The 24403-nt window shown below is 47.9% G+C and overlaps 1 pseudogene; it reads right to left on the bottom strand.

The window, feature by feature from the left end:
- The window catches only part of LOC138287281 (zinc finger protein 271-like), a 523545-nt pseudogene extending 500167 nt beyond the window's left edge, over positions 1-23378 (bottom strand).
- Positions 23379-24403: the final 1025 nt, after the last annotated feature.

Genomic DNA, 24403 nt, shown 5'->3' on the forward strand with positions numbered 1-24403 from the left:
GATCTCCTGGAACCCCAATACCCTGGGTACCTCAGTACCATATACTAGGGAATTATAAGGGTGTTCCAGTAAGCCAATGTAAATTGGTAAAAATGGTCACTAGCCTGTTAGCGACAATTTGGAAAGAAATGAGAGAGCATAACCACTGAGGTTCTGATTAGCAGAGCCTCAGTGAGACAGTTAGTCACTACACAGGTAACACATTCAGGCACACTTATGAGCACTAGGTGTGAGAAGGTAGCCTCTTTCTAGCCTTGTTACCCCCACTTTTGGCCTGTTTGTGAGTGTATGTCAGGGTGTTTGTCACTGTTTTCACTGTCTCACTGGGATCCTGATAGCCAGGCCTCAGTGCTCATAGTGAAAACACTAGGTTTTCAGTATGGTTGTTATGTGTCACTGGGATCCTGCTGGTCAGGACCCCAGTGCTCATAGGTTTGTGGCCTATATGTATGTGTCACTGGGACCCTGTCACACAGGGCCCCAGTGCTCATAGGTGTGCATGTATATGTTCCCTGTGTGGTGCCTAACTGTCTCACTGAGGCTCTGCTAACCAGAACCTCAGTGGTTATGCTCTCTCATTACTTCCAAATTGTCACTGACAGGCTAGTGACCATTTTTACCAATTTACATTGGCTTACTGGAACACCCTTATAATTCCCTAGTATATGGTACTGAGGTACCCAGGGTATTGGGGTTCCAGGAGATCCCTATGGGCTGCAGCATTTCTTTTGCCACCCATAGGGAGCTCTGACAAATCTTACACAGGCCTGCCACTGCAGCCTGAGTGAAATAACGTCCACGTTATTTCACAGCCATTTTACACTGCACTTAAGTAACTTATAAGTCACCTATATGTCTAACCTTTACCTGGTAAAGGTTAGGTGCAAAGTTACTTAGTGTGAGGGCACCCTGGCACTAGCCAAGGTGCCCCCACATTGTTCAGAGCCAATTCCCTGAACTTTGTGAGTGCGGGGACACCATTACACGCGTGCACTACATATAGGTCACTACCTATATGTAGCTTCACCATGGTAACTCCGAATATGGCCATGTAACATGTATATGATCATGGAATTGCCCCCTCTATGCCATCCTGGCATAGTTGGCACAATCCCATGATCCCAGTGGTCTGTAGCACAGACCCTGGTACTGCCAAACTGCCCTTCCTGGGGTTTCACTGCAGCTGCTGCTGCTGCCAACCCCTCAGACAGGCAGCTGCCCTCCTGGGGTCCAGCCAGGCCTGGCCCAGGATGGCAGAACAAAGAACTTCCTCTGAGAGAGGGTGTGACACCCTCTCCCTTTGGAAAATGGTGTGAAGGCAGGGGAGGAGTAGCCTCCCCCAGCCTCTGGAAATGCTTTGTTGGGCACAGATGTGCCCAATTCTGCATAAGCCAGTCTACACCGGTTCAGGGACCCCTTAGCCCCTGCTCTGGCGCGAAACTGGACAAAGGAAAGGGGAGTGACCACTCCCCTGACCTGCACCTCCCCTGGGAGGTGTCCAGAGCTCCTCCAGTGTGCTCCAGACCTCTGCCATCTTGGAAACAGAGGTGCTGCTGGCACACTGGACTGCTCTGAGTGGCCAGTGCCACCAGGTGACGTCAGAGACTCCTTGTGATAGGCTCCTTCAGGTGTTGCTAGCCTATCCTCTCTCCTAGGTAGCCAAACCCTCTTTTCTGGCTACTTAGGGTCTCTGTCTCTGGGGAAACTTTAGATAACGAATGCATGAGCTCAGCCGAGTTCCTCTGCATCTCTCTCTTCACCTTCTGATAAGGAATCGACCGCTGACCGCGCTGGAAGCCTGCAAACCTGCAACATAGTAGCAAAGACGACTACTGCAACTCTGTAACGCTGATCCTGCCGCCTTCTCGACTGTTTTCCTGCTTGTGCATGCTGTGGGGGTAGTCTGCCTCCTCTCTGCACCAGAAGCTCCGAAGAAATCTCCCGTGGGTCGACGGAATCTTCCCCCTGCAACCGCAGGCACCAAAAAGCTGCATTACCGGTCCCTTGGGTCTCCTCTCAGCACGACGAGCGAGGTCCCTCGAATCCAGCGACGCTGTCCAAGTGACCCCCACAGTCCAGTGACTCTTCAGCCCAAGTTTGGTGGAGGTAAGTCCTTGCCTCACCTCGCTGGGCTGCATTGCTGGGAACCGCGACTTTGCAGCTACTCCGGCCCCTGTGCACTTCCGGCGGAAATCCTTTGTGCACAGCCAAGCCTGGGTCCACGGCACTCTAACCTGCATTGCACGACTTTCTAAGTTGGTCTCCGGCGACGTGGGACTCCTTTGTGCAACTTCGGCGAGCACCGTTTCACGCATCCTCGTAGTGCCTGTTTCTGGCACTTCTCCGGGTGCTACCTGCTTCAGTGAGGGCTCTTTGTCTTGCTCGACGTCCCCTCTCTCTTCAGGTCCAATTTGCGACCTCCTGGTCCCTCCTGGGCCCCAGCAGCGTCCAAAAACGCCAAACGCACGATTTGTGCCTAGCAAGGCTTGTTGGCGTCCTTCCGGCGGGAAAACACTTCTGCACGACTCTCCAAGGCGAGAGGGATCCGTCCACCAAAGGGGAAGTCTCTAGCCCTTTTCGTTCCTGCAGAAACCTCAGCTTCTTCTGTCCAGTTGAAGCTTCTTTGCACCCGCAGCTGGCATTTCCTGGGCATCTGCCCATCTCCGACTTGCTTGTGACTTTTGGACTTGGTCCCCTTGTTCCACAGGTACCCTAGATTGGAAATCCACAGTTGTTGCATTGCTGGTTTGTGTCTTTCCTGCATTATTCCTCTAACACGACTTCTTTGTCCTTAGGGGAACTTTAGTGCACTTTGCACTCACTTTTCAGGGTCTTGGGGAGGGTTATTTTTCTAACTCTCACTATTTTCTAATAGTCCCAACGACCCTCTACAAGGTCACATAGGTTTGGGGTCCATTCGTGGTTCGCATTCCACTTTTGGAGTATATGGTTTGTGTTGCCCCTATCCCTATGTTTCCCCATTGCATCCTATTGTAACTATACATTGTTTGCACTGTTTTCTAAGACTATACTGCATATTTTTGCTATTGTGTATATATATCTTGTGTATATTTCCTATCCTCTCACTGAGGGTACACTCTAAGATACTTTGGCATATTGTCATAAAAATAAAGTACCTTTATTTTTAGTATAACTGTGTATTGTGTTTTCTTATGATATTGTGCATATGACACTAAGTGGTACTGTGGTAGCTTCACACGTCTCCTAGATCAGCCTAAGCTGCTCTGCTAAGCTACCATTATCTATCAGCCTAAGCTGCTAGACACCCTATACACTAATAAGGGATAACTGGGCCTGGTGCAAGGTGCAAGTACCCCTTGGTACTCACTACAAGCCAGTCCAGCCTCCTACATTGGTTGTGCAGTGGTGGGATAAGTGCTTGAGACTACTTACCACTCTTGTCATTGTACTTTTCATAAGAGAAAAATATACAAAACAAGGTCAGTGTATATACACATAGCCAAAAAGTTTTGCATTTCCTCTTTTCACTCTTTTCTAAGTGCTGAAAAGTACTCCTAAACTTTCAAAAAGTTCTTAAAAGTTTAAAAAGTTTTTTTCTGTCTTTCCAAAAAGTTCTGAAAACTTTTTTCTCTTTTTCTATCACTTTAACTCTCTCTAAAAAATGTCTGGCACAGGCCAAAGTGTTGATCTGTCCAAACTTGCATATGACAACCTTAGCTGGAAAAGAGCAAGGAGTCTCTGTATAGAGAGAGGTTTGAGTGTAGGGAAGAATCCTTCCTTGGAACTGTTACTTAACATGCTTAGAGAACAGGATAAGGCCATAGGTGCCCCATCTGTTGAAAAAGTACCTAATAGTTCCCAATCTGATTCAGGGACTCCCCCAGGAAAAGATTCAGGAAAGAAACTTCCTAGCCTGCCCATTACTAGACAATCTAGCATAGATGGTAATGATGATGAGCCACACCAAATAAATAGTGTTGTCTCACATCATAGCAAAAGCATTTATTCTCACCATACTGGTAGTAATGTTTCTGTAAACCAAGCTGTTAGGTTGGCTTCTGTAAGGGACAGGTCTCCTTCTGTTCATTCCCATCATAGCTCTGTTTCTAGAAATGTCCCTCCCACCAACCCTGATGACAGAATGTTAGAGAGGGAACTCAATAAGTTGAGGGTGGAACAAACCAGACTGAAGCTTAAAAAGCAACAGCTGGATTTGGATAGACAGTCTTTTGAATTAGAGAAGGAAAGACAGAAGTTGGGTTTAGATACCCATGGTGGCAGCAGCAGTATTCCCCATAGTCATCCTGCAAAAGAGCATGATTCCAGGAATCTGCACAGGATAGTTCCCCCTTATAAGGAGGGGGATGACATTAACAAGTGGTTTGCTGCACTTGAGAGGGCCTGTGTTGTACAGGATGTCCCTCAAAGGCAGTGGGCTGCTATCCTATGGCTATCATTTAGTGGAAAAGGTAGGGATAGGATCCTTACTGTGAAAGAAAATGATGCTAATAATTTCCAAGTTCTTAAGAATGCACTCCTGGATGGTTATGGCTTAACCACTGAACAGTACAGGATAAAGTTCAGAGAGACCAAAAAGGAGTCTTCACAAGACTGGGTTGATTTCATTGACCATTCAGTGAAGGCCTTGGAGGGGTGGTTACATGGCAGTCAAGTTACTGATTATGACAGCCTGTATAACTTGATCCTGAGAGAGCATATTCTTAATAATTGTGTGTCTGATTTGTTGCACCAGTACTTGGTGGACTCTGATCTGACCTCTCCCCAAGAATTGGGAATGAAGGCAGACAAATGGGTCAGAACAAGAGTGAACAGAAAAGTTCATACAGGGGGTGACAAAGATGGCAACAAAAAGAAGGATGGTAAGTCTTCAGACAAGGGTGGGGACAAATCTAAAAATGAGTCTTCATCAGGCCCACAAAAACACTCTGGTGGGGGTGGTGGGTCCAAATCCTCCTTTAATCAGAACAAGGAAAAGAAACCATGGTGCTATTTATGTAAAATAAAAGGCCATTGGACAACAGATCCCAGTTGTCCAAAGAAAGGCACCACTGCTCCTACCACTACAACCCCTACTGCTACACCTAGTGTCCCTACTAATAGCAGTGGTGGTGGGAGCAAACCTACTAATAGCCAATCCAAGGGAGTAGCTGGGCTCACTTTTGGTAACTTAGTTGGGGTTGGTCTGATTAGGGAGACCACAGAGGCTACTTTAGTCTCTGAAGGGGCTATTGATTTAGCCACTTTGGTTGCTTGCCCCCATAACTTGGAGAAGTACAAGCAACTAACCCTAATAAATGGTGTTGAGGTCCAGGCCTACAGGGACACAGGTGCCAGTGTCACAATGGTGATTGAGAAACTGGTGCACCCTGAACAACACATACTTGGACACCAGTACCAAGTAACCGATGCTCACAACATAACACAAAGCCACCCCATGGCTGTTGTAAATCTAAACTGGGGGGGGGGGGGTAACTGGTCCAAAGAAAGTTGTGGTAGCTTCAGATTTACCTGTAGACTGTCTATTAGGGAATGATTTGGAGACATCAGCTTGGTCAGATGTGGAGTTGGAGGCCCATGCAGCAATGCTGGGCATCCCAGGGCATATTTTTGCTTTGACAAGGGCTGAGGCCAAAAAGCAAAAAGGACAGGGAAGCTTGGATCCTGGAACAATGGACCAAGTGCTCCCTAAAGCTAGGGGTAGTAGAAGCAAACCACTTCCTACTATCCCTCCCTCTACAGTGGATTCTACTTCTGAGGAAGAAGAATTCCCTCCCTGTGCAGAACCTACACCAGAGGAGCTGGAAGCAGACACTGCTGAGCTTTTGGGTGAAGGGGGGCCTGCCAGAGAGGAGCTGAGTGTGGCACAGCAAACCTGTCCCACATTAGAGGGTCTCAGACAGCAAGCTGTCAAACAGGCTAATGGGGATGTCAGTGACTCTCACAGAGTTTACTGGGAGGACAACCTCTTGTACACTGAGCATAGGGATCCTAAACCTGGAGCTGCCAGGAGATTAGTGATTCCTCAGGAGTACAGAAAGTTCCTCCTAACACTGGCACATGACATTCCCCTAGCTGGGCACCTGGGTCAAATGAAAACTTGGGACAGATTGGTTCCATTGTTTCATTGGCCTAGGATGTCTGAGGACACAAAGGAATTTTGTAAGTCCTGTGAAACCTGTCAAGCCAGTGGCAAGACAGGTGGCACTCCAAAGGCACCCCTTATCCCACTGCCTGTGGTTGGGGTTCCCTTTGAAAGGGTAGGGGTTGACATAGTTGGCCCCCTTGACCCTCCTACTGCTTCAGGCAATAGGTTTATCTTGGTGGTAGTGGACCATGCCACAAGATATCCTGAAGCTATTCCTTTAAGGACCACTACAGCTCCTGCAGTGGCAAAGGCCCTCCTGGGAATATTTTCCAGGGTGGGCTTCCCAAAGGAAGTAGTATCAGACAGAGGAAGCAATTTCATGTCTGCATACTTAAAGGCCATGTGGAAGGAGTGTGGTGTAACGTACAAGTTCACAACACCCTATCATCCACAAACAAATGGACTGGTGGAGAGATTTAATAAAACTCTCAAAGGCATGATTATGGGTCTCCCTGAAAAACTCCGCAGGAGATGGGATATCCTTCTACCATGCCTCCTTTTTGCCTACAGGGAGGTACCCCAGAAAGGAGTGGGCTTCAGCCCCTTTGAACTTCTTTTTGGACACCCTGTTAGGGGTCCACTCACACTTGTAAAGGAGGGTTGGGAACAACCTTTAAAAGCTCCTAAGCAGGATATTGTGGATTATGTACTTGGCCTCAGATCAAGGATGGCTGAGTACATGAAAAAGGCCAGTAAAAACCTTCAGGCCAGCCAAGAGCTCCAGAAGCAATGGCATGATCAGAAGGCTGTTTTGGTTCAGTACCAACCAGGGCAGAAAGTGTGGGTCTTGGAGCCTGTGCCCCCAAGAGCACTCCAAGATAAATGGAGTGGACCCCACACAATTGTTGAAAAGAAGGGTGAAGTCACCTACTTGGTTGACTTAGGCACTGCCAGGAGTCCCCTTAGGGTGCTCCATGTCAACCGCCTGAAACCCTACTATGACAGGGCTGATCTCACCCTGCTCATGGCAACTGATGAGGGACAGGAAGAAGACAGTGATCCTCTACCTGATCTCTTCTCTTCCACAGAACAAGATGCTCTTGTGTAAGGTGTAGTTTTGGCTGATTGTCTTACTGCTGAGCAGAAAGACAATTGCATAAATCTCCTAGGACAATTTTCAGAACTCTTCTCTACTGTGCCAGGCACCACTTCTTGGTGTGAGCACACTATAGATACTGGAGACAGTTTACCTGTCAAAAGTAAGATCTATAGGCAGCCTGACCATGTCAGGGACTGCATAAAGAATGAAGTTCAGAAAATGTTGGAACTAGGAGTGGTTGAGCACTCTGACAGTCCATGGGCTTCTCCTGTGGTACTGGGACCAAAACCCAATTCTAAAGATGGAAAGAAGGAAATGCGGTTTTGTGTAGACTATAGAGGGCTCAACTTGGTAACCAAAACTGATGCTCACCCTATACCCAGGGCAGATGAGCTTATAGATACACTGGCATCTGCCAAGTATCTAAGCACTTTTGATTTGACTGCAGGGTATTGGCAGATCAAATTGTCAGAAGATGCTAAACCTAAGACTGCATTTTCTACCATTGGAGGACATTACCAGTTTACTGTAATGCCTTTTGGTTTGAAAAATGCACCTGCCACTTTTCAGAGGTTGGTGAACACAGTCCTGCAAGGGCTGGAAGCTTTCAGTGCAGCATATTTGGACGATATAGCTGTCTTTAGCTCCAGCTGGGATGATCACCTGGTCCACCTATGGAAAGTTTTGGAGGCCCTGCAAAAGGCAGGCCTCACTATCAAGGCTTCAAAGTGCCAGATAGGGCAGGGTAAGGTGGTTTATCTGGGACACCTTGTTGGTGGGGAACAGATTGCACCACTTCAGGGGAAAATCCAAACTATTATTGATTGGGTTCCCCCTACCACTCAGACTCAGGTGAGAGCCTTCCTAGGCCTCACTGGGTATTACAGGAGGTTCATTAAGAATTATGGCTCCATTGCAGCCCCTCTTAATGACCTCACATCCAAGAAAATGCCTAAAAAGGTATTATGGACAGCAAACTGTCAGAAAGCTTTTGAGGAGCTGAAGCAGGCCATGTGCTCTGCACCTGTCCTGAAAAGCCCTTGTTACTCTAAAAAATTCTATGTCCAAACTGATGCATCTGAATTAGGAGTAGGGGCAGTCCTATCACAACTTAATTCTGAGGGCCAGGATCAACCTGTTGCTTTTATTAGTAGGAGGTTGACCCCTAGAGAAAAGCGTTGGTCTGCCATTGAGAGGGAGGCCTTTGCTGTGGTCTGGGCTCTGAAGAAGTTGAGGCCATACCTGTTTGGCACTCACTTCATTGTTCAGACAGACCACAAACCTCTACTTTGGCTAAAACAAATGAAAGGTGAAAATCCTAAATTGTTGAGGTGGTCCATATCCCTACAGGGAATGGACTATACAGTGGAACATAGACCTGGGAGTAGCCACTCCAATGCAGATGGACTCTCCAGATATTTCCACTTAGACAATGAAGACTCATCAGGTCATGGCTAGTCTTATTGTCCTTCGTTTGGGGGGGGGGTTGTGTAGGAAAGTACCATCTTGCCTGGCATGTTACCCCCATTTTTCACTGTATATATGTTGTTTTAGTTGTATGTGTCACTGGGACCCTGGTAACCCAGGGCCCCAGTGCTCATAAGTGTGCCTGAATGTGTTACCTGTGTAGTGACTAACTGTCTCACTGAGGCTCTGCTAATCAGAACCTCAGTGGTTATGCTCTCTCATTTCTTTCCAAATTGTCACTAACAGGCTAGTGACCATTTTTACCAATTTACATTGGCTTACTGGAACACCCTTATAATTCCCTAGTATATGGTACTGAGGTACCCAGGGTATTGGGGTTCCAGGAGATCCCTATGGGCTGCAGCATTTCTTTTGCCACCCATAGGGAGCTCTGACAAATCTTACACAGGCCTGCCACTGCAGCCTGAGTGAAATAACGTCCACGTTATTTCACAGCCATTTTACACTGCACTTAAGTAACTTATAAGTCACCTATATGTCTAACCTTTACCTGGTAAAGGTTAGGTGCAAAGTTACTTAGTGTGAGGGCACCCTGGCACTAGCCAAGGTGCCCCCACATTGTTCAGAGCCAATTCCCTGAACTTTGTGAGTGCGGGGACACCATTACACGTGTGCACTACATATAGGTCACTACCTATATGTAGCTTCACCATGGTAACTCCGAATATGGCCATGTAACATGTCTATGATCATGGAATTGCCCCCTCTATGCCATCCTGGCATAGTTGGCACAATCCCATGATCCCAGTGGTCTGTAGCACAGACCCTGGTACTGCCAAACTGCCCTTCCTGGGGTTTCACTGCAGCTGCTGCCAACCCCTCAGACAGGCAGCTGCCCTCCTGGGGTCCAGCCAGGCCTGGCCCAGGATGGCAGAACAAAGAACTTCCTCTGAGAGAGGGTGTGACACCCTCTCCCTTTGGAAAATGGTGTGAAGGCAGGGGAGGAGTAGCCTCCCCCAGCCTCTGGAAATGCTTTGTTGGGCACAGATGTGCCCAATTCTGCATAAGCCAGTCTACACCGGTTCAGGGACCCCTTAGCCCCTGCTCTGGCGCGAAACTGGACAAAGGAAAGGGGAGTGACCACTCCCCTGACCTGCACCTCCCCTGGGAGGTGTCCAGAGCTCCTCCAGTGTGCTCCAGACCTCTGCCATCTTGGAAACAGAGGTGCTGCTGGCACACTGGACTGCTCTGAGTCGCCAGTGCCACCAGGTGACGTCAGAGACTCCTTGTGATAGGCTCCTTCAGGTGTTGCTAGCCTATCCTCTCTCCTAGGTAGCCAAACCCTCTTTTCTGGCTACTTAGGGTCTCTGTCTCTGGGGAAACTTTAGATAACGAATGCATGAGCTCAGCCGAGTTCCTCTGCATCTCTCTCTTCACCTTCTGATAAGGAATCGACCGCTGACCGCGCTGGAAGCCTGCAAACCTGCAACATAGTAGCAAAGACGACTACTGCAACTCTGTAACGCTGATCCTGCCGCCTTCTCGACTGTTTTCCTGCTTGTGCATGCTGTGGGGGTAGTCTGCCTCCTCTCTGCACCAGAAGCTCCGAAGAAATCTCCCATGGGTCGACGGAATCTTCCCCATGCAACCGCAGGCACCAAAAAGCTGCATTACCGGTCCCTTGGGTCTCCTCTCAGCACGACGAGCGAGGTCCCTCGAATCCAGCGACGCTGTCCAAGTGACCCCCACAGTCCAGTGACTCTTCAGCCCAAGTTTGGTGGAGGTAAGTCCTTGCCTCACCTCGCTGGGCTGCATTGCTGGGAACCGCGACTTTGCAGCTACTCCGGCCCCTGTGCACTTCCGGCGGAAATCCTTTGTGCACAGCCAAGCCTGGGTCCACGGCACTCTAACCTGCATTGCACGACTTTCTAAGTTGGTCTCCGGCGACGTGGGACTCCTTTGTGCAACTTCGGCGAGCACTGTTTCACGCATCCTCGTAGTGCCTGTTTCTGGCACTTCTCCGGGTGCTACCTGCTTCAGTGAGGGCTCTTTGTCTTGCTCGACGTCCCCTTTCTCTTCAGGTCCAATTTGCGACCTCCTGGTCCCTCCTGGGCCCCAGCAGCGTCCAAAAACGCCAAACGCACGATTTGCACCTAGCAAGGCTTGTTGGCGTCCTTCCGGCGGGAAAACACTTCTGCACGACTCTCCAAGGCGAGAGGGATCCGTCCACCAAAGGGGAAGTCTCTAGCCCTTTTCGTTCCTGCAGAAACCTCAGCTTCTTCTGTCCAGTCGAAGCTTCTTTGCACCCGCAGCTGGCATTTCCTGGGCATCTGCCCATCTCCGACTTGCTTGTGACTTTTGGACTTGGTCCCCTTGTTCCACAGGTACCCTAGATTGGAAATCCACAGTTGTTGCATTGCTGGTTTGTGTCTTTCCTGCATTATTCCTCTAACACGACTTCTTTGTCCTTAGGGGAACTTTAGTGCACTTTGCACTCACTTTTCAGGGTCTTGGGGAGGGTTATTTTTCTAACTCTCACTATTTTCTAATAGTCCCAGCGACCCTCTACAAGGTCACATAGGTTTGGGGTCCATTCGTGGTTCGCATTCCACTTTTGGAGTATATGGTTTGTGTTGCCCCTATCCCTATGTTTCCCCATTGCATCCTATTGTAACTATACATTGTTTGCACTGTTTTCTAAGACTATACTGCATATTTTTGCTATTGTGTATATATATCTTGTGTATATTTCCTATCCTCTCACTGAGGGTACACTCTAAGATACTTTGGCATATTGTCATAAAAATAAAGTACCTTTATTTTTAGTATAACTGTGTATTGTGTTTTCTTATGATATTGTGCATATGACACTAAGTGGTACTGTGGTAGCTTCACACGTCTCCTAGTTCAGCCTAAGCTGCTCTGCTAAGCTACCATTATCTATCAGCCTAAGCTGCTAGACACCCTATACACTAATAAGGGATAACTGGGCCTGGTGCAAGGTGCAAGTACCCCTTAGTACTCACTACAAGCCAGTCCAGCCTCCTACACCCGGTTCCAGTCTGCCAGCAGGTAAGTACCCGCGACTTCGGAGGGCAGACCAGGGGGGTTTTGTAGGGCACCAGGGGGGACACAAGCAGGCACAGAAAGTACACCCTCAGTGGAACTGGGGCGGCCGGGTGCAGAGTGCAAACAGGCGTCGGGTTTTCAATAGGATTCAATGGGGAGACCCGTGGGTCTCTTCAGCGATGCAGGCAGGCACAGGGGGGCTCCTCGAGGTAGCCACCACCTGGGCTAGGAAAAGGGTCGCCTGGGGGTCGTTCCTGCACTGGAGTTCGGTTCCTTCAGGTCCTGGGGTCTGCGGGTGCAGAGTGTTTTCCAGGCGTCGGGTTCCTTGAAACAGGCAGTCGCGGTCAGGGGGAGCCTCTGGATTCCCTCTGCAGGCGTCGCTGTGGGGGCTCAGGGGGGTCAACTCTGGCTACTCACGGGCTCGCAGTCTCCTTGAAGTGGGGAGACAGGCCGGTAGGGCTGGGGCCAAAGCAGTTGGTGTCTCCGTCTTCTCTGCAGGGCTTCAGGTCAGCAGTCCTTCTTCGTCTTCAGGTTGCAGGAATCTATCTTCCTCGGTTCTGGGAGCCCCTAAATACTCAATTTAGGGGTGTGTTTAGGTCTGGGAAGATAGTAGCCAATGGCTACTAGCCCTGAGGGTGGCTATACCCTCTTTGTGTCTCCTCCCTGTGGGGAGGGGTGGCACATCCCTAATCCTATTGGGGGAATCCTCCATCTGCAAGATGGAGGATTTCTAAAAGTCAGAGTCACCTCAGCTCTGGACACCTTAGGGGCTGTCCTAACTGGGGGATGACTCCTCCTTGTTTTTCTCATTATCTCCTCCAGCCTTGCCGCCAAAAGTGGGGGCAGTGGCCGGAGGGGCGGGCATCTCCACTAGCTGGGATGCCCTGTGGTGCTGTAACAAAGGGGGTGAGCCTTTGAGGCTCACCGCCAGGTGTTACAGTTCCTGCAGGGGGAGGTTAGAAGCACCTCCACCCAGTACAGGCTTTGTTACTGGCCACAGAGTGACAAAGGCACTCTCCCCATGTGGCCAGCAACATGTCTGGTGTGTGGCAGGCTGGAAAAACTAGTCGGCCCACACTGGAAGTCGGGTATGTTTTCAGGGGGCATCTCTAAGATGCCCTCAGGGTGTATTTTTACAATAAAGTGCACACTGGCATCAGTGTGCATTTATTGTGCTGAGAAGTTTGATACCAAACTTCACAGTTTTCAGTGTAGCCATTATGGTGCTGTGGAGTTCGGGTTTGACAGACTCCCAGACCATATACTCTTATGGCTACCCTGCACTTACAATGTCTAAGGTTTTGCTTAGACACAGTAGGGGCATAGTGCTCATGCACCTATGCCCTCACCTGTGGTATAGTGTACCCTGCCTTAGGGCTGTAAGGCCTGCTAGAGGGGTGACTTACCTATGCCACAGGCAGTGTGAGGTTGGCATGGCACCCTGAGGGGAGTGCCATGTCGACTTAGTCATTTTCTCCCCACCAGTACACACCAGCTGGCAAGCAGTGTGTCTGTGCTGAGTGAGGGGTCCCTAGGGTGGCATAAGGCATGCTGCAGCCCTTAGAGACCTTCCCTGGCATCAGGGCCCTTGGTACCAGGGGTACCAGTTACAAGGGACTTACCTGGGACCCAGGGTTGTGCCAATTGTGGAGACAAAGGTACAGTTTAGGGAAAGAACACTGGTGCTGGGGCTTGGTTAGCAGGCCTCAGCACACTTTCAAATCATAACTTGGCACCAGCAAAGGCAAAAAGTCAGGGGGTAACCATGCCAAGGAGGCATTTCCTTACAACTTATATCAATTGTTCGCTCAAAAGGCAGTCACTCTTTACTTGCTCAAAAGATTTTATTTCAGCATGATGGAGTATATCACCTATTTTATTGCATCTCTCCTCTCTTCCCTGCCTAACAGACTATCTGTCCAGATCCGGCTAAAGTCCGGATTCCAGTACAGGGGTGTAAAGAGGACTGCATGTTCTGTGAGCCCTAACTGTTCTCCTATTGTGCCCCATGTTTGCAGTGTTGTCCTAGTTATGAGAGAATGTGTCAAGCTGGTGGCCCTACACTTTGGTTTTTGCCACAGGATTTACCGGAGGAAGGCTGCTGCCAATTGACGGCCAATAAAGCACAACTGATGCTCTGATCTTGCCCTAGACCATACTAATAGGAAGCTCAGATGTGTGGCTTATAATAGGCCTTAAAACCCGGGCTCCCCACACCTTGACTGGTCAGGGGCTGGTTGGGACGTTTTGTTGACATTCTAGATTTTTACTAAACTCAATTTGAACTTGCCTTGAAATTTCCTTTGCAGAGACGGAGACAATACCTCCCTCCATTCAGAAGGCATTAATTACAGTGCTGCCCAAGCTGGGGAAATACCGCACACAATGCTCTGTGTACATGCCAATCTCCTGAATGTGGATGCCAACATATTCACAAACATACTAGCCCATGAGAGAAACTTGTTTGAATTTGGCCCAACCTTGGTTAACCGGGTCTTTAACAGCTATACCAATCCACAAATAGTGAGCATAGATGGAGCTATGTCACCACCACTAAACATAGTCGGGCATATGACATGATAGCCCTCTCTCTCCCCTCCATTCCACTCTGTATATAGAGCTGACGGCTGAGAGAGTGAAGTGCAACACTAACTTTACAAGAATAAAAATCACCAGGAATAACCACAATCTGTCCCTCTATGCATGCAACATGTTGGTGTTCTTGAGCAACCCAACAAACACCCTGATTTAGAACTCGTGGACGGGTTACTCCATCACAACTGTGACAGATTTCCCTTCCGCCAAAATCTAAATCCCATTATCTTGAGGGATTTAGATTTTAGCGGATGGGATATCTGTCACCATGGTGAAGGAATAACCCATCCGCTGAGTTCTAAGTCAGGACCTAAGTCTCTGCCAGCACGTATAAAAGAAATTAACTGCTTTAGCGAAGTATCAGGCTTTAGCCTTTATCTTGAACAAGCATTAGAAAAGCCAATAGTTCTTGCTTATGTGAGACCTATTGGCTTTGTCAATGTTGTTGTACAGAAGCCTAGTGCTTCACAGTATAGCTGAAAGTTAGAAAAATAGTGCTGTGATGCGAACAGCGCTGGCCACATCATGGCGCTTTTTTTGGGGCGGGAGGAACAGGGCAAGCAACATAACATGGGAGGGGGGGGGCAGGGCAAGTTACAACACAGGGGGAGTAACAATATAATAACATATATAATAGAATAACAATGTAAGTGGGCAGGGGGTTGGGGCAAACAACAACTAAGGGCGGATGCAAGGAAGGAAACAAGGCAAGCAACGTAGTGAGGGAGGATGGTGGGGGATGGGACAGCAATTCAACCCAGAAGGGGAGCATGGGGCCCAGGGCAAACAGGAACAAAGGGGGAAGCACCAACAAAAAAAAAATCAAGCAACAACAATGGAGCAAGCAACTGGACGGGCAAGCAACAACAGAGCAAGAAACTGGACAGGCAAACAACAACAACAGAGCAAGAAACTGGACAGGCAAGCAACAACAATGTGGAAGGTGGGTGGGAGGACAGGACAATCAATAAAATGTTGGGAGGAAGGGGCAAGCAACAAGGCAGGAGGGAGGGGGGTGAGGAAAGCACACAAGTGATAGGGCAAGCAATGATGGGAAGAAAACATATTACTTCTGAATTCTGACAACTAGCAATGGAAGGACACACAGTGGGCAAGGAAACAGTACTTAGAAGAGAAGAAAGGAAATAAGAATGAAGACAAAGCTAACCAATAGTACGCAATGGATGGTCTCTAAGCCCCCTGTAAGCAAACAAAATGTCTCACAAGACCAACATACTGGGGCAAGATGATGCCTTGTTTCCCACTACCCGGTTCAGACCTCTGTATGCATATATTTATCTACGCAGAAAGAGCTGGGAAAAAGGTTCGAAAAAGGAGCAGTCTTCCTAGGAGGGCGATCAGCTGGGGGTATTCTGAGTGGTACGCACAACAAGGTGTAGCATCCCAGAGAAAACAGCAATTTGTAGGGCTACAATTATCACTGTAATGATTTACTTCATTAGGTCCAGGGATTGTTCTTATCAGGATGCAGAGACTATTTAATTATAGAGATATATATCACCCAAACTAAAAGCTTCCACTCTTGACACTTTTGAAGGGATTAAAAGCATCGATCTTTCGACCTCTGTACATAAAAAATAAAAAAGATCTTTAAAATCTTGCTGCTGATGTAGCCCAGTAGGTACTGTACACCACAATAAATGTGGAATGTGACCCGACGATGAAGCATGCCTTCTTGGATGGTGAGGGTCTGAGCGTGTGATGAGGATAATCCCTGGGCCTAATGAGATAAATCGCAATAGGGATAATTGTAGCCCTAAAAATTAATGTCTTTTTTCTGGAACATCACAACTTGTTGTGTAGACTTATGACTTAGGAGGAAGTGTGGTGGTCCAATCCAATCCTCTATTTCTATTGATATTAAGAGCTACTCCCAGTTATATACTAATATGACTTACCAGATGCAAGACGTGTGGAGTTTGCATCTCAGAAGATTTACTGATCGAACCTCTGTCATATGACTGTGCAGGTGGTGTGTGGTAAAATGGCTGTGATATTCTGCAGCTGAAAAAAAAACAATTACTTTATTTAGGGATAGATATACACATTCTTTGATGGACAGATCATACCTCATGTTTTCTCATTAAATGAAAACAAGGAAACACCTCAGCACAAGAGATGGATTGCTGCCATTGGGCGCATGCAGTAATGTACGGACTTGTGTGGTAGACCACTAGCATCCTGGAGGAAATCTTGTGAGGAACTGGATATTTCTTAAGAAGATCAACCTCTTGCAAGACTTTGTGGCAGCCACTTTTAGCAATAGATATAAAACTAAAGCGTGGATGTTTGGACATTGCTGTAGACAGTTAAGCAGGGTGCAGTAGCTGAACACACCTAGCACAACGCTCAGGATCAAGAGCTGGAAGAAGCGCTGGCCGCAGCAGCTGAACACACCTAGCACGACGCTCAGGATCAAGAGCTGGAAGAAGCGCTGGGGCAGCGCCTGAACACACCTAGCACAACGCTCAGGATCAAGGGCTGGAAGAAGCGCTGGTCGCAGCAGCTGAACACGCCTAGCACAACGCTCAGGATCTAGAGCTGGAAGAAGCGCTGACCACAGCAGCTGAACACGCCTAGCACAACGCTCAGGATGAAGAGCTGGAAGAAGCGCTGGCCACAGCAGCTGAACACACCTAGCACAACGCTCAGGATCAAGAGCTGGAGGAAGCGCTGGCCGCAGCAGCTGAACACATCTAGCACAACGCTCAGGATGAATAGCTGGAAGAAGCGCTGACCACAGTAGCTGAACACACCTAGCACAACACTCAGGATCAAGAGCTGGAAGAAGCGCTGACCACAGCAGCTGAACACACCTAGCACAACGTTCAGGATGAAGAGCTGGAAGAAGCACTGGCCACAGCAGCTGAACACATCTAGCACAACGCTCAGGATGAAGAGCTGGAAAAAGCGCTGGCCACAGCAGCTGAACACGCCTAGCAAAACGCTCAGGATGAAGAGCTGGAAGAAGCGCTAACCACAGCAGCTGAACACACCTAGCACAACGTTCAGGATGAAGAGCTGGTAGAAGCGCTGACCACAGCAGCTAAAAACACTCTCCTGGACATCCCACCTGGGCACTCTCAGGTAGGAGCTGTCAGGTAAAAGAGCTGGTGAGCAAGTTATTCATTTGAGTTATTCACTCTCCAGGAGCGGTGAAGTAGTAAAGACAATTAGTCACTGCATCCTCTGGTGAATGGTGAGAATTCAGATACAGCACAACTTAATAAAACACACACAATAAGACAAATGTCCTAACAGTCCTACAGCTTCAAAAACAGGTAATCAACCGGTACAATAAGCACTGGCAACAGATAAATTCATCAAGAGGTACAACAAGCATTGGCAAAGCTAATAGGTCTGAGAGCTACTGGCTTTGTCAATTTCTTTTAGCCATGTTATATAGCAGCGCAGTTCAGGTTGTTGTTCTTCCGGCCTTCTCCTCAGCAATGCAGGTGATAGTTTATGGATATCTGTGTGATTTTTCAACCTTTCTCTTACTCTGGATGTGGCATCACTGAAGGCTGGACCAGGATTCTGACTATTCCATTGCTCGTCTGAGGATCTGCTTGACACCCACTCATGTCCTAATGAATACTAAATGCTTAAAGATGAACAAAGATAAAACAAATTATTTTCTTCGGTGGCACATCATCAAATGGGAAGCAAGACTTTTGGCCCACGTCGGTCGGGCTGAAGAAGTTAAGAACCTGAACAGCACATTTGACTGTGACCTCTGATTTCATCCTCAAACTGTGGATCATTGAAATTATTTTGCATTCCACCTATTTCTAAAAGAATGGAGGGGGTGAAAGTATTTATGTCTTCTGGCTAGACTATCTATCTCAGTTTGCTGGAGGCTGCATGGGCGAGACGGCAACAGATTCAGAATGTGTTGGTAATACTAGCGTTGAGGTGCATACATTTCATCATGTCCTTAACCTCGCTTCCAAGCAAAAAAATATTTATTTTAAACTTATTCACAGGGGAATTAAAGTAAGCCATGTAAAGCAATAAGGGTTGTGTGGACCTTTACAAAGGCACCACTGCATTAAAAGCCAGCTTCCTACACCCACCATCTTGTGCAGTCATAGAAACTTTGTCCCAAATGGGCACCCACCATGCTTCCTGCAATTTCTGAATCACAAGTGAGGCATGCAAACGCAGGAACACACATGCATGTAAAAGGACACATCTATCTGGAGTTCCCCTGTGGTGTCATTGAGTCATGTATTCTATTGCTGGTTCATTTTTTGGTGCAAGTCTACAACGTTATTGGGAGCGCCCATGGAAAGTGATGGGCAAAAGGAAGGCAACTGAGGGAGGGGCTGAAGTGGTGGGAAAGGAAGTGTAAAAAGAGTTTGAAGAAAATTGGAGGAAGCAGTGTGCTTGATCGCATTCACAACCTTTTGGTAGATTATGAGGAGATTTTAGCTCCAGGGGTTGACGCTTTGCCCTCCCAGAGCCCCTCTCAGAGCCCCTTGTCCCATGCAGTTGCTAAAAAGCAAGACAGCATTCCTAGCATGTTTTGAGAAGTAGAAAAAAGGCTCAGAGCATAGATAAATCATCATCATGCAGCAATAATGGCCCAGTGGCAGGCCTAGAGACAGCTACCCGGTCTTCAACAGTGCCTCCTGATTCCTATATCCCCTGCAGCAATCACTTTTTGTCTCTCCAATGTTTGTCTACAAACTCTCCATTCCGGAGTACTCTTGGTAGCACCCTATTTTGTGATGGGGTGGGGCGCCCTACTGTACACATGGCCAAACCTGCTCTTTCCCAACCCGAGTTGTCTAAATGTATTTGTGATCTAAGGGCAGAAGTAGGGGCACTTAGGTCATCTGGGGTAGGAGTAAGGACTGTTAATAGGAGAACTAAGTCTGATGAGCAGGGTGCCTTTGCTTTTAATAGACCTCATGGGATGACCCTTATTGATTACATACTGATCGATTTGATGCTTTGGCACTTGGTGGATGATATGGTTGTGAGGACCATGTGTGGATACCTGCCTTGCAGGGATTGATACTTCTCTATGTTTTCAAAGTATACTTTTAACAGGAACATGTTGAAAAACAATTCATGAGGGTGAGAATGAGGACGCAGGAAAATGATCTAACTCACAAACACCTTCTTTTTTTCTGCTGGATACTTTTGATTCAGAATAAATTGTGATCCAAGATCATATAAGTGGTACTTCTCCAAGAGGAGATGCAGACAATCAGAACAGACTATGAAAACCATCCCCAAAGGAAGTCTGTAATAGGCTTTGCACAGGATGCCCAAGACTTACCTTCCTAGGACAACTTTCACAAACTCCATAAATATATGCTAAGCTGTCAGTGCTCCTGGGTGAATTTATAAAAGACCCAAAAAGGGTATTGATAGATTTTGGAACCATAAACTGAATTTGTCTGGTCCGCTGTGCAAGATTCGAGATTTATCCTTCACAGCAAAAGATCAAGGTACCCCATTGATTCTCAGATTCTAGTTGGTTGGGCTCAAAGAGTAATTTGTGTCTTAGGCGATGCTAACTGGGCCCTACTGGCCGGATGTCGTACATCCATACTCTTAAGTATCGATCCTAAACTTTGAGATTTAGCAAATAATTAATTAGGTTCTTCAGCTGGAGACCTCCTGTTCACAGATCCTTTGGTTGAAAAGGTAAATAAGTTTGTCCACATATTTACTTCTTCGGATAAGGCCCAATCAACCCTGAACTGCGTTTTCCAGCCAAATCTTTTTACTAGGGATGGGAGGGGCCACCTCTCCTACCAGACTATACTGAGGATTTACCCGTCGCAGGACCACCTGGAACGACAATCAAAGCAGCACCCTCTTCTTTCCTTCCAGAGATCAGAGTGACAGAGGACACTTTCTACATGGAAACATCTGTGGAATTTCAACAAACTCTTCCTTTCAAGGTGAGTTATCAACCTTCTTCCCTCTAGGTTTAGGCGGTATGATTCATCATTTTTACAAAACTGGGAAATAATTACAAAAGATGCATGGGATTTAGGTTTACATGTCGAATTCTAATTGATCCTATCCGAACCAGATTATCAAAAAGATCTCTTTCACAGAGCAGAACCAAATCTTCTTAGATCAGGAGATTTGTTCTCTTTTTCACATCCGACCTTCTACCCTTCATCCCAATGGTTTCTTCAGCAACATTTTACTTGTAGATAAAAAAAGGAGGAGGATTCTCATTAGTAAAAAAATATCAAGGGATTCATTACACTCCTCATTAAACCCCTGAAGTTGTAATTAATTAAGCCATTAATCCCAATAGAGTGGGAAATGTTTACACGAACATACAGCAATCAATATTCGACTACCAATGTCAGGTGCAAGATCTCTGGACTTCCCCAGCACCTGGCTATATCTTACAGACAGTCCTAAGTGCCAGAATACACAGCATTGTGTTATATTTTAATACTGTGCTGTTCCTATATTCTAAGTAATTTAATCAGTGTCCTATAAATCATACTGACTGCTTTCACAATCAGTTGCTGTGACAGCATCATATGTACTAGCAGAGCTCCGTCTAGTCTTCTGGATTTATCATAGGTATGGACTCGCAGGGCGTGTCACAGTTGTAGCTACTAGAATACTTCCATACGCCCTAGACTGAACTCCTCTGATAGGTGATGTCTGTCGGATCATCAGACAGTTCCCAGAAAGCAGATTCCTACCAACGCTCAACTATGATAACCACACAAAATTTCACAATTCTGCTGATGCACTGTCCTACTGGCTTGAGCTTTGCCTGTCTGTTTTAGGTCCATGTGTCTTTCCTTGGTCCACTATTGCCAGGATACTTGTGGTCACAGTATGATCGACAGATAAAGCGTGTCTACAGCTCCGGGGACCCAGATAAAAAAGTAGTGCAGTGCAGTGCGCACACTCAAAATGCACTACGATGCATTGCAGCATGTACAGATTTTTCATAGTGCAATAGGATGCAGTGCATTGCACAGATTTCTCACAGTGAAGTAGCATGCAGTGCAGAGTGCACAGATTCCTCATAGTGCAGTAAGATGGAATGCAGTGTGCACAGATTCCTCACAGTGTAGTGCACTGACTCCTCACAGTAGAGTAAGATGAGGTGCAGTGCACAGATTCCTCACAATGCAGTAATATGCAGTACAGTGACACAAATTCCTCATACTGCTGTAGGATGCAGTGCAGTGTGCAGATTCCTCACAGTACAGTAAGATGCAGTGCAGTAGCACAAATTCCTCACAGTGCAGTAAGACGCAGTGCAGTGCACAGATTCCTCACAGTGCAATAAGATGCAGTGCAGGGTGCACAGATTCCTCACAGAGCAGTAAGATGCAGTGCAGTAGAGATTCCTCACAGTGCAGTAAGATGCAGTACAGTGTGCAGATTCCTCACAGTGCAGTAAGATGCAGTGCAGTTTCCTCAGAGTGCAGTAAGATGTCATGCAGTGCACAGATTCTTCAGTGCAGTAAGATGCAGCGCAGTGCACAGATTTCTCACAGTGCAATATGATGCAGTGTAGAGCACAGATTCCTCAGTGCTGTAGGATGCAGTGCAGCACACAGATCCCCTCTTTAACACAAATGATGATCACAAACACCTCCAGGCTTGGAGTGAAAGCCCCCCAGAGGTCCCTGGATAGAAGAGCCCAGCTCAGCCAGGCTCCTGGCAGAGATTCCTCATAGTGCAGTAAGATTCAGTTCCCAGATTGCTCACAGTGCAGTAAGATGCAGTGCACAGATTCCTCACATTGCAGTAAGATGCAGTGCAGTGTACAGATTCCTCACAGTGCAGTAAGATGCAGTGCACAGATTACTCACAGTGCAGTAAGATGCAGTGCAGTGCACAGATTCCTCACAGTACAGTAAGATGCAGTGCAGTGTGCACAGATTCCTCTCAGTGCCATAAGATGCAGTGCAGTGATTCCTCACCGTGCAGAAAGATCCACTGCAGTATGCACAGACTTCTCACAGTGCGGTAAGATGCAGTGCAGTGCACAGATCCCTCACAGTGCAGTTAGATGCAGTATAGTGTACAGATTCCTTGCAGTGCAGTAAGATGCAGTGCAGTGTGCCCAGATTCCTCACAGTACAGTAAGATGAAGTGCAGTGTGCAGACTCCTCAGAGTGTAGTAAGATGCAGTGCAGTTTCCTCAGAGTGCAGTAAGATGCAGTGCACAGATTCTTCACAGTGCAGTAAGATGCAGGGCAGTGCACAGATTCCTCAGTGCAGTAAGATGCACTGCAGTGCACAGGTTCCTCACGGTGCAGTAAGATGCAGTGCAGTGTACAGATTCCTCACAGTGCAGGAAGATGCAGTGCACACATTCCTCACAGTGAAATAGTATGCAGTGCACAGATTTCTCGCAGTACAATAAGATGCAGTGCAGTGTACAGATTCCTCACAGTGCAGGAAGATGCAGTGCACAGATTCCTCACAGTGCAGTAAGATGCAGTGCACAGATTCCTCAGTGCAGTAAGATGCAGTGCAGTGCACAGATCCCCTCTTTAACACAAATGATGACCACAAACACCCCCAGGGCCGGAAGGAAAGCCCCCCAGAGGTCCCCGGATAGAAGAGCCCAGCTCAGCCCGGCTCCTGGCAGAGATTTCCTCCAGGATTATTCAGTCTATTTCTACAAACACAGCAGAAGGTGCTGACAATCTCCTACCTGAGCAGAAACCTGTGCAGACATTTCCAGGCTCTCTCCTCCTCCTGGGGCTGGGGGGGGGGGGGCAGGTGCAGAGTTGGGATCTGTGAGGGTCTGAAGACTAGGATAACTGCACAGACAGAGGGTCCTTCCTCCCTTGCAGCAGGCTAGACAAAGAGGGAGAAGCCGGAAGTGATGTCAGCATCTGCTGCTTGTGCTGGCTCTGCCGCCGTTGACTTGGAAGCACTGCTCAAACACAATTCACACCTGGAAGTGACTGGTTGAACTCGGCAGTTCCCGCGCATGTGCAGACTGCACCAGTCGCCGATAAGTGACAGATACTGATCTCTCGAACATGTGCAGGCTTTATCCCAATCACTCGGTGGTGGACAGACACTGCACCCAGCACGCGCAGACTGCCCCAGTCAACGTACGTGGACAGACACTACCCTCCGGCACATGCGCACACTGCCCCAGTCACCGGACGTGAAACGCTACACCTCTCCTGCACATGCGCAGACTGCCCCAGTCAACGTACGTGGACAGATACTACTCTTTCGCACATGCGCAGACTGCCCCAGCCACCGGACGTGGACAGGCACTTCTCTCCTGCACATGTGCAGACTGTCCAAGTCAAGGGACGTGGACAGACACTACTCTCTCGCACATGCGCACACTGCCCCAGTCACCAGACGTGGACAGACACTACTCTCTCACACATGCGCAGACTGCTCCAGTTGCCGCAAGTTGAAAAGAATCCTTTGTTTGGGCCTCATGTAAACGAGGCAGAAACTCACAGGAAACTAAAAAGGTAATCATTTCTTACCAGGAATCTACATCGTGCGTTTCATGTCAGAGACAAACACCAGACATCAGCCCCTCCACAGACAGGACTGAGGGGGGCTCGGGGGTGATGCTCCCGGTGCCCCCAAAAGGAAAAGAGGCAGAAAACTCACGAAAAGAGAAAGTAGCAAAAACCATGAATACAACACATTTGTTATCGATACAAAATAAAAAACTGGAGCAGAATCGAAGGGAGCAGGAACATTCCGAGAGGAAATCAGTGCCTTCCTTGCTGTGCAGTCACTCCCTGCGCTGTCACTCACTCACTGACTGCACTGTCACTCACTCACTGTTTGCACTACCTCTCACGCACTGCCACTCACTCACTGCACTGTTACTCACTCCCTGCGCTGCCTCTCACTCCCTGCGCTGCCACTCACTCCCTGCACTGCCACTCACTCACTGCACTGTCACTCACCCCCTGCACTGTCTCTCACTCCCTGCACTGCCTCTCACTCACTTCCTTCCTGCACTGTCACTCACTCCCCGCGCTGCCTCTCACTGTTTGCACTGCCTCTCACTCACTTCCTTCCTGCACTGTCACTCACTCCCTGCACTGCCTCTCACTCACTTCCTTCCTGCACTGTCATTCACTCCCTGCCTCTTAAAC

Source organism: Pleurodeles waltl, chromosome 4_1, assembly GCF_031143425.1.
Source record: "Pleurodeles waltl isolate 20211129_DDA chromosome 4_1, aPleWal1.hap1.20221129, whole genome shotgun sequence".
Taxonomy (NCBI): Eukaryota; Metazoa; Chordata; class Amphibia; order Caudata; family Salamandridae; genus Pleurodeles; species Pleurodeles waltl.